This window comes from Lytechinus variegatus, chromosome 11, assembly GCF_018143015.1.
Source record: "Lytechinus variegatus isolate NC3 chromosome 11, Lvar_3.0, whole genome shotgun sequence".
NCBI lineage: Eukaryota > Metazoa > Echinodermata > Echinoidea > Temnopleuroida > Toxopneustidae > Lytechinus > Lytechinus variegatus.
In genome coordinates, this window is record NC_054750.1 from 18,691,319 (window position 1) to 18,707,273 (window position 15,955).

Genomic DNA, 15,955 nt, shown 5'->3' on the forward strand with positions numbered 1-15,955 from the left:
CAAATACTTATGTTGATACATATGACTAGATGCTACCATCCCATACGTATATATAATAATATTTAGACGCAATCGCAAATTAGACGCTTTAGAGAAATCTTGCGATTGATACAATTTGAAACCAATGTGACATTTAGTCAAAAACAAAGGCTTGCAATTATCCAAAGCTTACTAACTGTTAATTTTACCACAAATGAAAACAATAATTTCATCTTCAGAAAATAGGCAAAATTCCTTTTTTCTGCCAAAATACAATCGTGGATGTTTAAAGGCCTTTACGAGGAGATACAATGGATTCAAACTGAAATAGACTGAAATGAAATATAGGAATTTAGGATCGAATGTACAATGAGTTGTACTCATCGCAATTCGCCGTTAGACGAGACGCGACTGTTATTTGCGTTGACAGATGACGCAAGTCGTTTTACACGCGTTCATTGACACGTTGATTTTACCATGTTTATGGCTGCCTTATGTCATCTGAACATATTAAAATTGACCAAGGGCCTTTTCACACGAGAATCTTGAATCATCATTGTGATGATGATTGCAATTCGTCTTTAGGATCATAGTACCATTTACACACTCATAATATATTGGGTAAAAGTGCTCTATGAGGGAAACTATGTGTCCAACCAACTTCGTGCATTTCTTTTGGGCATTTTTATTTATCCAGTGTGACGAAAATTTTGCCCATTCCAAAGTAATTGCTGCTTATTTTTTAACCTTACTGGACAGCATGCTTCCCGCATTGGGTAAAATACTGCCAAAAATTGGTTGGATACATAATTATCCTCGTGGTGGTAAAAATTTTACCCAATATTTTTTACAGTGCACGGTCACTCGAAAACTGTGATCTGAATTCGAATTCCTAAGCGAAAGTGGTCTTGTCCTTGGTGACTTGTCAATAAAACCCAATTAAAGCACTGCATCGAAAAAAAAACTACATGAGTGCATGACAATTGTATTATCTGCGGAAGTGCTTGAAAGGTCACGTAAGCTCCGCCCCTCTAAAAACGGTTTGGAGGTCAACCCTTTCAGACGTAAAATTCGTACCGTAATTTGAGTGAAACTTAACTGGAATTCACCTCCGGAGTAGAATTTGAATTCGTGATTGTGAAAGCGTTCGTGCTTCTAGTTTGGTTTCACACGTGCTAAAAATTCGTCGTTAGATTTTTTTCGCTGGAATCATCGTTCAAATTACGATTTTGGTACCGTGTGAAAGGGCGGTGAGAGAGCCATATAATATTTTTAGGCTAACGAACGCAGTACGTGACCGGGGATTTATACCCAATAGGGGAAATGACACTTGACATTACCTCTGATCCGTTTATTTCATAAGTTATTTTTGAAACAAGGTATTTTTTTATTATTCGTCATTAAACACTAAAATTTATTTACACTGAATCTTGGAATCAAATTATTTTATCTTTATAAGAATAACGAATAGACATGAGTTTTCCAACGAGGCGTTAGCCCAGATAAATAGGGTGACTCTTTCTTTAAAAAAACCCACAATGATAATATCATAAATTTGTATAGTGCAGCCACTATGTTATATACTCTAATACGCTTTGCTTCCTGTACTTCCATTGCTTATACTTCTTAAAAAAATGATGATCTACTTAAAGGCTTCCCTACAAATATGTGTCTTCAATGTTTTGAAAACATGGACTACATATTGGGCCAGGGCCCTGAGAACAATTTTTTTTTAAAAGGGGGTTCTGATGTACATTTGACAAGCAAAAAAAAAATGTATAAAAATGTGCACTGAAAAATGAAGGTCATTTTGCTCCTGAGGAATTTGACAAGCCCCCCCCCCCAAAAAAAAAGAAATAAGAAGAACGGTTTCAATAAAAAGGTATGACCATTTTTGTTACATTTATCAATTTTTTTCCACACCTCCAGAGGTGCTGCCTGTGCTGTCTATGGAGAATAATACACGCAGCAAACCCTAGGCTAACACCCCCGCTTCCAATGGCCACGTCGCCCTCGGAGGTTATATATTTCTTTCTAACCATAACTTTTAACCATTACTAATGCTGTAAACACTTGGCAACGATCATATATATTTATTAAAGGGGCACTCCGGGCTGAAAATAGTTAAATATAATATAAAAAAAAATCACTGCGCAAAACTCAGAGTCACAAGAAATGGTATAATCTGATAGTAACAAAGTTATTTAATTTTTGATTGAACATTGTGAAAACAGTTATACGTACGCCGTCATGATATTTAGGTGGGCTCATGATGTCGTGCCCACCTTCCCTTTTCTCTCAAATGAAATTAAAATTATTTGATGTTTTCAAACAATCGCCAATAGGGAGGGACAGACAAATCACTTTATCTACAGACAGGATAAGTGTCTTCCTAGATAGATTATGCGAGCACGAGCTGAGAAATTTTGATATTCCGACCTGAAAAAGGGGAAATTTAACAAAAAAAATGGATCGCATCTTTTCGATGATGCGAGCTCGAAGTGCTTGCTATCCGAAATTATTGATATTCCGATCTACGATTATTCGTAGGAATTCATGGAAAGATATATATCACATTCATTAATTGGCCTAATGAGAGTGCGATTTTTAATATATCCTCAGGCCTGAAAACGGAGCATTTTAAGCACCTTTTGTAAACGTGAACAGGATGTGCGTCTTAATGAATTTTCTTAATTATACCCCTCTCATTAATATTTACGAGTATTTTAGATAAACGATTGGTCTATTTCCTGATCATGTGAAAAAGTATAATTTCAATAGGAAAACACATCGGCGCAAATAGCTTCGAGTAGCATTCTTGTAGCTCCGTATATTTTTCGATATACTTTCATGGGCAGAACTGCACATGCTCATGCTCGATATTATATCTCTACGTTGAACTGCGCATGCTCCCTGACTTACTCCAGATTGATCATCTGCAAAAAAAAACCCCAAATAAAACAAATAAAAAAAACAACAGCAAATAAAAAAGTAAAATACACGCTCTCGCTCAAATTAAGTACTGACAATCTGAAAAAAAAATAGTGTGGAATTGGGTCTAGATAACAACGTAGAAATTCCGACGGCCATTCATAATTATACAGGATCCTTAGTTTTAGAATAAACATATCTATACAAAATGTGAGTCAAGATCCGATACTAATTTTCAGAGCAAATATTTAACCTGCGCGTATCTATTTACATTTTGAGCGCAATTGCAGCAACGGCCAACCCAGCGCAACAGGCAGACCAAGCCGCGCGCAGCCTACCCTGGAAATATTTAGGATTAGCTCTACAGGCCTAGAGTAGGACTAGGTCCGGCAACGTTAGATTTGGTGTAGATTGGCTAAATATCAGCAAGGATTAGGTCCACATGTTAAAGAGGGATACATACAAAAATATATATATCAGGCGTTTCTTTCGATAGCATAGTGGGAGTTATTAATCCTCAGTTGGAATTGCAATGTAACTATTTTTCCCTCATGCAGGGAGAAATAGTAATTGCCAGTCCAACTTCGGATATATAAATCCCACTATACTCTCTCAGAGCTTGATATATTTGTATAGGGCCTACTATTAATGCACGCGCGAAGCGCGAGTCGAATGTTTTTATAAACTGATATGAAAAGTGGATTTTAAGTAGTTATTTATAGAATTAATATAGAAGTATACATAAAATGTGAGCACGCAGATCTATGAGTTTTATCAATGAGACCTGAAAAGGGATATTGTACCAATGGTCAACAGAACCCTTGCTGCTACACCAAATAGATTGGCCTAGTCGCGTGTCGCGTAAGTATAATATTCAACCACTGCAAGAGAGAGGTCCATGTAAGTTTAAACAGACAAAGTAGTACTAGTATATAATCATCTTCACCCTTTTTTTTGGGGGGGGGGGCACTGGGGGTCCTTGCTTTTTCAGGGGGGGGGCACCGGCCATTTTTTCTGATGTGTGTGTGTATGTGTCACAAGGGCAGATCCGACTTTCGCAAATAGGGGACGGGGCCCGAAATTATCTTCACCTATATTTTCCCCGATCAGTCAATTCTTAGTTTTATTCTCATAAAACAACATAAACATGAAGTAATCTCATAAGCCTTATAAAACAAAAATTGCGAGCGCGAAGCGCGAGCGATTTTTTTCTTTTTTACTTTCATGTACTTTGTCCCAAAAATTTAATATTCTGGGCAATGTTATGTGTGATCCTGAACAAGATTCGTATGTAACTAGATGGTTACTGCGTACGCCATGCACGAGCAGAAATTTGTATTAACTGTTCTAGCATTATCTAAAAGGGACCTGTTAAGGACTGCTTACAGTTACCCACGAAGACGGTATATATTTCAATAATGCAAGCGCGAAGCGTGAGCAAATCTTTTGATATTCCGACTTAAAAAATGGTAATTCTAAGCACTTTTTGTATTAATAAATCGGATAGGTATGTAACTAAACAATTGATGCGAGCGCGAGAGGAAGAAAATTGAGATTTTAGACCTAAAAGCAGGGCACTCTATTCATATTTTGTAAATCATTAATAGGATATAGTTGATTGGGTATCATTGATAATCCGATCGTGAAGCGTGAGCAGACAATTATTGATATTCGGATGTGAAACTTGATAATTTAAGTACATTTTGAATAAACAACATGCAGGCTATCGCGCATGTTTTAGATTTAAACCTAGAATCTGGGCATGCTGAATACATTTGTTTAATGGAACATTATGGAATACACGTAGACAATATGAACTTGGCAAATCAAACAATGTGACAACGCAGCGTGAGCTTATAATGCTGATATGTAGACCATAAAACGGACATTTTACAGAGCACTTAAATTTGTAAATGAAAAAAATAATGAAAGGTCGATATTCCAGCTAAAATATGTTTTGTATATTGACTTCAAAACTTGCTTCATATCAGCCTATTGAGAAAGATATAAATCTCATCGAACAGGCAATTCTGGAGCTAAGCGCAACGAAAATTTTATATAGTAACATGAAAGATTTTTTTTTTGCAAGTCTTCCCCTCACATTATTTCATTCACTCGTCTTCCTCCTCTTATTTTCTCTTTTTTTTCTTCTGTCTTTCTTCTTCTTTTCCTTTTTTCTTTTCTTCTTTCTCCCCTTTTTTTGCTCTGCCATTTTTTTTCGGGGGGGGGGGCACCTGGGGGGGCACACCAAATCTCAGGGGGGGGGGCACGTGCCCCCAGGCCCCCTTAGCTACGCCACTGAATAGGTTTCTGGTGTATCATTGTAGAAAAACTTTTAACCATTACCTAAAGTGTATAGTGAATGAATTTATAGGTTTTCATTTCAGATGACCATTCAAAATTTGCCATTATGACGGCCCAGCCATCTCTAAATTTATGAATTTTCTTTTACCAAAATACCATGGATCGGCCTAAAATATTGTCAGTATACATTACTCGATATTGCTCTAAAATGAGACCAGTGTGCCTGTGACAAGAGATTAGCTTAATTGCTTCTTGAACTTTACTTGTTGGAATATCATCTGTGCCTTGCTCTACCATGTTTACTGCAATTAATTTATCGCAAATTTCAGTCTAGGGAATAATGAACAATTACAACGACTCTTTGCTTTGATTGTAAACTGAGACACCAATGATGATGATATAATATTTCGCTATGAACTTTTGAATTTGTGGTGCATTGTACTTTTGTAGATTTGACTGAATTGGTTTTCACTAAGACTTTTGTTTACCATGTTTACGACCACTTTCTTTTCTTCATATTTGAAATTTTATCAATCAATAATAACCATACGGCCACAACAAGAATTGTTTGTGTGCTATTTTCAAAAACAGTATGTTAAAACTACACCGCCGGTGTATAAAGAGGACGACCACATCTAGCATTGTACAGTACAGCGTGTCCCACAAAAAATGTTAATGGCACTTAAATTCAGAATAGAGGGCGCTCGCAGACGGAAAAAGAAGGTCAGTAAAAAGCCTCTCGTCTGCCAATTGTGCATTATTTTCCGCCTTCGAACGCCATCTTTTACTTGCACCATATTATTTAATCAAGTTTTGAGCCTACTTTTGCACAATTTTTAACCTCATTTGTTGGTCTATAACCACACTATTGGAATGAAACTGTCGCCGAGTATTACTTTGGACAGAGGCGCCATTTTTTGGTCCTTGCTGTACACACTGTGCATAATGACCTGATCCACGTTATCTACGAGATTCGAATGTCCGCAATTAACATATGAACAATGGAATCAGGTGAACGAGGACCTACAAGCTACGATACACTCCCTTCACCATGACCTTGCAAGTGGTGCAATACTTCCCAACGAAGCGGGTGACCGTCTTGGTGTCATCATGCAAGACTTCTTGAGATCTAACCCACTCTTCAATTCTGCGAAAGAACCGACCAACCTACAAGGGTTTCGGAGACGGCCAAGTAAATCTCTCGATCAAATGAAGAAATTAAAAAACTCTCTCCGGAAGAAGGCCTTCGGTGAAAATTCAACCCCCAATGACCGATCGCAGTTCTACGATGCGCTTCACACTTACAACTACCTACGTAAGAGTCACTCTTCAAAGATGAGAGAACGATCTACTAAACATGAGGAATCACGCTTCAGAAAGAATTTTTGGAGCTTTAGCAAGCACGCAGTCGATGGCACTCTTTACTCAGGAACCCAGACCCCTTCCTTCTCCCTTGACACCGCAAATGAGCACTTTTCATCAAAATATGACACAGAGCCACCCTCCATTGATGAACGCGATTTAGATTGGGTGAAAAAAAAGCTAGTGAGATTGAATTTCCTTTCGACCGTAGACCCATCAGGCCAAAGGATGTCAAAGTTACACTACAGAGTAGGAGCTCGAAATCCTCACCAGGCCCGGATGGTATTACCTACGGCATCTTGAAACGATTACCCTGTATCCACCACTTTTTAGCAACCTTGTATAACAAACTCCTCATTAATCCTACCCCACCTTCATCATGGACCCATGCTAAGGTAATTCTTATTCATAAGAAAAATGATACCAATGACCCTAATAACTTTCGTATGATTGCTCTTTCAAATGTATTTGGCAAAGTGTTTCACCAAATTCTTACGAATCGCCTTGAAAGATACCTTAATCAAAATGATCTGATCGACAGAAAACTCCAAAAGGGTTTCATGACAGGCATTTCTGGTTGTATCGAACATAATACGGTAGTGCATGAAATCATAACCCATGCTAAATCCTCTAAAAAGACAGCCCATTTGACATGGTTTGACCTCCAAGACGCATTTGGCTCTGTGCCTCATGATCTTATCAATATTACATTGGATAGATTTTGTATTCCTGAAGAATTTCAGTTATACATTAGAAACCTATACTCATCTATTTCAGGATATGTGTCGACGAAAGATTGGAATACAGATTCCTTTAGATTTAGACGAGGTATCTTCCAGGGGGGATCCCCTTTCTCCACTGATTTTTACAATGTGTATCAACCCTCTTGTAGAGTATTTGAATTCGTGCGAACGGTTTGGCTATGATCTGAATGGTAATAAGTATATCACAACCTTTTTTGCCGACGACTGTTGCTTAGTTACATCTAACAAAAGATCCCATCAGCGGATAACAAATACCCTCTCGACTCACGCAACCAAACTTGGTTTGAAATTCAAACCAGCGAAATCTCGCTCTCTTTCAATATCCAGTGGAAAGATTGACACAAGCACATCATTTCAGGTCAATGGCCAGAATGTGAGCAATGATTCAGATGATCGATTTAAATTTCTTGGATCACTGATTTCTTCGCAAAACACTTCCAAATCAGTGGGCGATTACTTGAAAGATCTCCTTATGAAAGGATTACGTAACATAGATGCGTTACTAGTAAGGTCAGAGTATAAACTAAAGACGTATGCTCAATATTTCTTGCCCTCTATGAAATACCATTTAACTGTCAATGATCTTTGTAACACACGTTTAAAGGATCTGGATGCTCTGTGTAATAGATATATTAAGAAATGGTCTGGTCTTGCCCATCCCGCAACCTTAGCTTTTCTACACATGCCAGAAGGACTTGATATTCCTTGTATTTCTGACTTATATGTCGAATGCCATACCCTTGCCCATGTGAGGATGCGATCACTCGGAGATGTGAAAGTAAATGCTTGTCTCGACTCTAAACTCGAGCGCGAGCAAAGTTGGACTCGAAGAAAATCAATTACATGCACAAACGAAACAGTTTGGACTGACGTTTGCGACGCAAATGCTAAACCTGCTAAACAGAAGAAGCAGGCCAAAAACGAATGCAAAAAACGTGTCTCCGAGTTTTGGCATTCCCACGTTAAAAACCTAGCAGTTCAGGGAAAACTACTCGAACTCATTGTTTTGGAGGGAAACGAAACAAACTGGAAGAGTTTTGCTTACAATCTACCAGAACGGGTTGCAAAATTCTTATTCAATGCCTCTTGTGACACTCTCAATACAAATGTCAACCTGAGTAGATGGGGGAAAAGATCAAATGAGAAATGTTTGAAATGTAACAATCGACAATCGTGAAACTCTTCACCATGTTTTAAACCATTGTCATGTTTCACTAGACCAAGGTAGATACACCTGGCGTCACAACAATTTGCTCAATTATATTCGCTCAATTGTGTCAAGCGGGATAGAGAGAGGATTTGGTAATGACGATATTGCAATTTATTGTGATCTTGGCTCCGACACTCCCGTTGGTTCACGTGGTAGATCAACTATTCCCGTTGAGTTCACACAAACCGACCTAATTCCCGATCTCTGTATTGTATCTAAGCAACGAAACCAAATGCTAATTTTCGAATTGTCTGTTCCGTTTGAAACGAATATCGACAAAGCACACAACTACAAAAGTAACAAATACGCACCAATGGTCGCGGACATCGAGGGAAAAAATGTCAAAGTTGTTTTTCTTCCAGTTGAAATTGGTTCGCGTGGCTATGTTTCGAATGACAACTTTGCAAGGTTAAAAGAATTGTTGTCATTTTGCAAAAGGCCAATCTCTCCCAAAATCTTCAGCAGAGAGTTATCCAAACTCGCTATCGTCTCTTCCTTTGTGATATATAAAGCCAAGGAAGAGCCTCAATGGGAGTGTCGGCTACCGCTCACTTAAAGGAACCCAAAACACGGGTAGGGAGAGGGTCCTGTCGGAGGGGGTGGAGTGGGAGGGCCGGTCTGGGGCTTGTCTTGTCGGGGTCGGTTCTGGGACGAGCGAGGTGTGGAGGTTTGGAGGTCCCGTCGTGCTCCCTGGGGGTCCTCGGATTGGCGGACGTGCTTCGTAATGGCTGACTCTGTGGGCTGCTCTCCATTTGTTTTTGTGCACAGATTTTCGGATTTTTCCTTTTCTTCCCAATTTGAGGGATAGTGGGGAGGATTCGAGGATTTGTGTGCGGAGGGGGTGGGGGGTTGTCAGCGGGGTCTGTGGTTCTGGAGCGCGTTGGCCGGTTTGGGGGGTCTCCATGGGGGTGTGGCGGGACTCTTTGGGCTTCCTCGACTTGCTTATCTCGTCGCCGACTCTGATGAGGCTTGCTCTGGATTGTTTCTCTCATTTTACTCTTTCCGACGGGTTCGCTTTTCTTCCGTTTTGGTTTCCTTTATAGATTCTTTTCTTATCTCTGTCTCTCTCACTTTATACTCCTAATGCAGTGTCTTGCCATTCTATGTTGAACTCGAAACTACAATTAAATTAAATTGAATTAAATATTATCTAGCATTATACACAACTTATGAGATATATATATTTTTCTGCTCAAAACTTGATCTTTTATATTTTGGTATGATTCTTTTTTTTTTATTGTTGTCTATATTGTGATTCGTTTTCTTTGTAATTTACATATGTTGCCCTGCATGTAATTTATTAGTTCATGACCTGGGCTTGTTTCCCTTTTTTTTATTGTATATTCACCTATGTTCCTTTGTTTGATTTTGAATATTGAATAAAGTGATGATTTAAAAATGTGAACATTACTAAATCCTAAGATTGTAAATTAACATTTTTTCATACTGGCTTGAATGTCATGCGATATGTTTCATTGAGCCTTCTTTCAGAAAACTTCTCAATCCAATGGCATACTGTGGGTTTGTTTGCTTGTTTTATTTCCGAAATCAGATTTAAAAAAATACAATATACAAACGACATACATACAATAACGGATGATCACCCGATTCAGTTGTATTTGCAAAATACTGCTGTTCTTCCTTGGGTCCTACATTTACCATATAAAGTAATATACACCATTCAAAATACTAAAAGAAATACATTTCCAAGTAAAATACATTGACAGAAAAGTGTTTTGGTTCGAACGAAATGATAATTTAAAGTTCTTCTAGAAATGTTATCAGACATATAGTTTGGAAAAAGATTGTGCAGTATCTTATAAATCATTGTACACATTATTATGCTTTTTATAGCGGCATTCAAGAAATTCCCAATGCAAAGTCGCATGAATATGTTGATTGGAGACGAAAGCGTAGGGATTTATTTTCATAATTATACGGCCAGCTATATTCTGGAGTTTTTGAAGGGCTGCCAGAGAACCTTGTGAAGCGGAATACCAAATGACGTTAGCGTAATCAAAATGTAGCAAAATGGCGGATTTGTATATCAAATTTAAGCTTGATTCGTTAACAACATGTCTTAACCGTCCAAGAAAACTAACGAGTTTTTTGATTTTCTGACACATTTTATGTATATGAATATCCCATTTCAATTCAACGTCAATATAAATTCCGAGATATTTCGTAGTACACTCTAAAAATGAAGTGCTAATTTAGCTCTTAAAGAGCGTGTATAGTGACTGCACTTCGGAGTGCTGATTTGTCTAGTTCAAATTTGAACTAGACAAATCAGCACTCCGAAGTGCAGTCACTATACACGCTCTTTAAGAGCTAAATTAGCACTTCATTTCTTAGAGTGTATTAACTTTTTGGATGTTGGTATTGTTTATTTTCACATCTAGTGCATTACACTTGGACAACATATATCTCGTACCAAAGAGTATACTGACAGTCTTCGTATAGTTAACCAATAACTTGTTTTGAGACATCCACTTATCTAAAGCTTGCATATCTGTGTTTAAAGTGGATTCCACAGCTTTAACATCTTTGTCGGAATAATATATAACCGTATCATCTGCATAAAGATGAACACGACATGACTGAAAGACGTTAGGTAAGTCATTAATGAAAATACAAAATAGCAAGGGGCCAAGAATTGAGCCCTGAGGCACGCCATGGGTTAAATATTGTTCAGTGGGTCAAGGCATGGGGGAGGTGTCATCAGCAAAATTGTTGAGTCACTTAGTGGGCGCGCGCACAATTGCCAGGTATATACTGACCTAATAAAGACATTTTAAAGATTGTGCCATTAAACGGATAAGTATATATCACTGACTAAATAATGTGAGCGCGAAGCGCGAGCTGACAAAATTGACATCCAGACCTAAACAAGGGACATCATAAGCAATTTTCTTAAATCATGATACGTACCTGTCTCACTAAACAAACGGAGCGCGAGCTGAAAATGTATTGACCCCCAGCTAAGGACATTTCTAGGATTATTTTTATAGGAATTCATAAGAGCATACATATCTCACCATAGTCATCTAATGGGAGCGCCGAGCGCTTGCTGATTTTGTTAGAATTACACTTAATAAAGCCCTTTTTGTAGTCATATGAACATGATACGTATTGACTTATCAAATATTGCGAGCGCGAAGGGCTAGCTGAAAACTTTTGAAATTCCGACCTGAAGAGGGTCTTTCTAAGGCTTGTTTGTGGGAATTCACTCAGTCAGACTATACGTATTTCACTAACCAATTCGTCGGCGTTCATCCAAACGGTCGTTTGGCAACATGTGTAACTGTTATGCAATTTGTGTCATAACCTTTAAACATGTGAACATTGTTGATAAATCAAATCAAAACGTCACCCTTTCCCAGGGTGACCAGACGTCCCGTATTTCCCGGGATTGTCCCGTATTTTGCTCCTGTGTCCCGGCGTCCCGACAACCCTTCCCGGGACGCCTATTTGTCCCGTATTTCAGAATATTGAACAAAATGTAGTTTTAAAAGTGACGAATTTTCATTAAATAACCAACAGCTTACGAAGCAGGGACAACAATTAAATCGATAACTGTAAACTTTTGCAAGTTCTGCGGTGATTTCTTGCTAACCCAATACATTGCAAACGAACGGCCTGAGTGGCCTCCATGTGTGTGGCAGGCTACTAGCTAGGCATGTAGGATCGAAGCAAATTCTCAATGGTGCAAACAATCTCACATGATAAAACAGTTTTTCCACCAAAATAATCACAAAATCGGCGGAAAATTCTAATAATTATACTATGGATTCTCAGATTAATGATTTGGAGAGGTAATCGGAGGAACAAGTTATTGACTTTTCATAGATCTAGCTGTTTCAGCTTTCGTTTTGGGTCTTGGTGTGTACGATGCCGCGATGTTTCACCTAAATTTTGACAATATGTTTCACTTTGAAATTTTATTAATTTCTAAAACACTTTATTTTTTAAGTTTTAAAAATACATAAAAAAAACACCAAATAAAATTATGATTTTTATTAGATGATTGGATTTTTTGTTTACTTGAAGTTTGAACTTTTCGCTTTTTATTTCTTTGATTATACCCTATCTTTTCTGCTTGCCCTTTTTGTTCCATCTATCTTTATTTTCTCTCTTTCTTTCCTAGACATTTTCTTTTCTCTCTGTTCATTTTTCTTTCTTTCCTTCTTTCTCTTACTTTCCTTCTTTATCAAATATACTTTTTTATTTCCTTCATTCTTTCTTTCCTTATAATTACCGTGGCTTCCTCCTCTCTTCGTCTCCTGTTTCTTTTCGTTCTTTCTCTCCTCCCATTATTTTCTCTTTTTTTGCGTTCTCTCCTCCCTTCATTCTTCCCTTCCGCTCTTTCTTCCTTTCTTTATTTCTTCCCTTCGTATTTTTCCCTTATTCTTTCTTTCTTTTGTTTCTTTCTTTCCCTACCTTCCTTCCTTCCTTCCTCCAGTTTTCTTCTTTCGTTCTTTCTTTCTTTCAAAGAATGAAGGAAACATGTTTATTTCCTTCATTATTTCTTTCCTCCTTCTTTTTCTTACCTTTTCCCCCTTTAATTCTCTCCTTTATTTTGTCTTTCAGACATTTATTCATCTTCGCTTCCTTTCTTTCTTTTTCTTTCTTTCTTTCTTTCTTTCTTTTTTCTTCCTTTTTTTTTTCTTTCTTTCTTTCTATTTTAATTTCAAAGAACGACGGAAACCTTATATTTTATCTCTTTTATTATTTCTTTCATCCTTCTTTTATTCTAACTTTCTGGTATTTTTTCTTTTTCCCTTTATTTTCTTTCCTCTCAATCATCTCTTTTCTTTCTCCTTTATTCTTTCGTTCACCTTCTCTTCCAATTCTTTATATTTTTCACAAGTCTCATACTTTGTGTGGGCTTCTTTGTTGATCTTCGTTGTCAAATGTCCCGTATTTCATTTTGTGAAATCTGGTCACCCTGCCCTTTCCTGACCCTTGCAACGGTACATTATGGACGATACGTGTGCAATGGCACGAATGTTTGACAGTCAGCCTCTCATTTGCTAGCGTACAATAAGCTAAGAAAGCGTTGTACACCAGGGTGACCAGATTTCACAAAATGAAACACGGGACATTTGACAACGAAGATCAACAAAGAAGCCCACACAAAGTATGAGACTTGTGAAAAATATAAAGAATTGGAAGAGAAGGTGAACGAAAGAATAAAGGAGAAAGAAAAGAGATGATTGAGAGGAAAGAAAATAAAGGGAAAAAGAAAAAATACCAGAAAGTTAGAATAAAAGAAGGATGAAAGAAATAATAAAAGAGATAAAATATAAGGTTTCCGTCATTCTTTGAAATTAAAATAGAAAGAAAGAAAGAAAGAAAGAAAGAAAAAAAAGAAAAAAAGGAAGAAAAAAGAAAGAAAGAAAGAAAAAGAAAGAAAGGAAGCGAAGATGAATAAATGTCTGAAAGACAAAATAAAGGAGAGAATTAAAGGGGGAAAAGGTAAGAAAAAGAAGGAGGAAAGAAATAATGAAGGAAATAAACATGTTTCCTTCATTCTTTGAAAGAAAGAAAGAACGAAAGAAGAAAACTGGAGGAAGGAAGGAAGGTAGGGAAAGAAAGAAACAAAAGAAAGAAAGAATAAGGGAAAAATACGAAGGGAAAAAATAAAGAAAGGAAGAAAGAGCGGAAGGGAAGAATGAAGGGAGGAGAGAACGCAAAAAAGGAGAAAATAATGGGAGGAGAGAAAGAACGAAAAGAAACAGGAGACGAAGAGAGGAGGAAGCCACGGTAATTATAAGGAAAGAAAGAATGAAGGAAATAAAAAAGTATATTTGATAAAGAAGGAAAGTAAGAGAAAGAAGGAAAGAAAGAAAAATGAACAGAGAGAAAAGAAAATGTCTAGGAAAGAAAGAGAGAAAATAAAGATAGATGGAACAAAAAGGGCAAGCAGAAAAGATAGGGTATAATCAAAGAAATAAAAAGCGAAAAGTTCAAACTTCAAGTAAACAAAAAATCCAATCATCTAATAAAAATCATAATTTTATTTGGTGTTTTTTTTATGTATTTTTAAAACTTAAAAAATAAAGTGTTTTAGAAATTAATAAAATTTCAAAGTGAAACATATTGTCAAAATTTAGGTGCCAACATCGCGGCATCGTACACACCAAGACCCAAAACGAAAGCTGAAACAGCTAGATCTATGAAAAGTCAATAACTTGTTCCTCCGATTACCTCTCCAAATCATTAATCTGAGAATCCATAGTATAATTATTAGAATTTTCTGCCGATTTTGTGATTATTTTGGTGGAAAAACTGTTTTATCATGTGAGATTGTTTGCACCATTGAGAATTTGCTTCGATCCTACATGCCTAGCTAGTAGCCTGCCACACACATGGAGGCCACTCAGGCCGTTCGTTTGCAATGTATTGGGTTAGCAAGAAATCACCGCAGAACTTGCAAAAGTTTACAGTTATCGATTTAATTGTTGTCCCTGCTTCGTAAGCTGTTGGTTATTTAATGAAAATTCGTCACTTTTAAAACTACATTTTGTTCAATATTCTGAAATACGGGACAAATAGGCGTCCCGGAAAGGGTTGTCGGGACGCCGGGACACAGGAGCAAAATACGGGACAATCCCGGGAAATACGGGACGTCTGGTCACCCTGATTGTACACTATTGACTGTCTTAAAGTTCGAACTCAAAGTGCACAATTTACTACCAAAGGAAAGTCCCACAAAAGCACTAATTATATGGGGATAATGTCAATGAGTTATAATTTGGCCTGTGCTCGCTCAATAATGATGGTTCTTTTTGTTTTCACCGCTCCAGGACCGCTCCAGCAAAGTTCTGGTGGTGTGGTCAGGGAGCCGTTTCATAAAGCTGTTCGTAAAGGCCTGGTCACACCGCCCGAGCGTTCGTGGAGCGGAGAGAAAAGATCGTCACCGCTCGCTACCGTTCACCACCGTTTAACCAAAGTTGGCCTCCGTTAAGGCAACGCCGAATACGCTCGGCCACCGCTGATGGTCCCTCCTATCGCTCCGAAAAATTTGAGCTGCTCAAAATATTGCGAGCGGTGAGGAGCGGGCAATTTTCCGCTCCAGCAAAGTTGGCTACCGCTCTAACAACGCCTAGTCAAAGTTTGGCACCGCTAGACGAAAGTTCGTGAACGCTTGGGTCCGCTAGGCCAACGCAGAAATCTTGAACGCTGGACAACCGCTGCTTTGCCAGCGTTGCCCGGCCGGTGATTAAACGGTTCACAAACTTTGGTGGAGCGGTTGTAAGCGTTTTCCGAGCGGACACGGGATTGCTGGAACGGTGCTGGGCGTTAAAGTAGCGATCCATTGCGGTGATGAACCTTGGTTTAGCGTTGGTATGGCGGTGTCGGAGCGGTACCAGAATTAAGCTATAAATACGGGGAGACATGG

General features: G+C 38.0%; 1 protein-coding gene across 5 annotated transcripts in view; it reads left to right on the forward strand.

Annotated features, from left to right (window-relative positions):
• LOC121423884 (solute carrier family 23 member 2-like) overlaps positions 1 to 15,955 on the forward strand; it is a 42,246-nt gene that overhangs the window by 11,552 nt on the left and 14,739 nt on the right. The gene's annotated exons all lie outside the window — the stretch shown is intronic.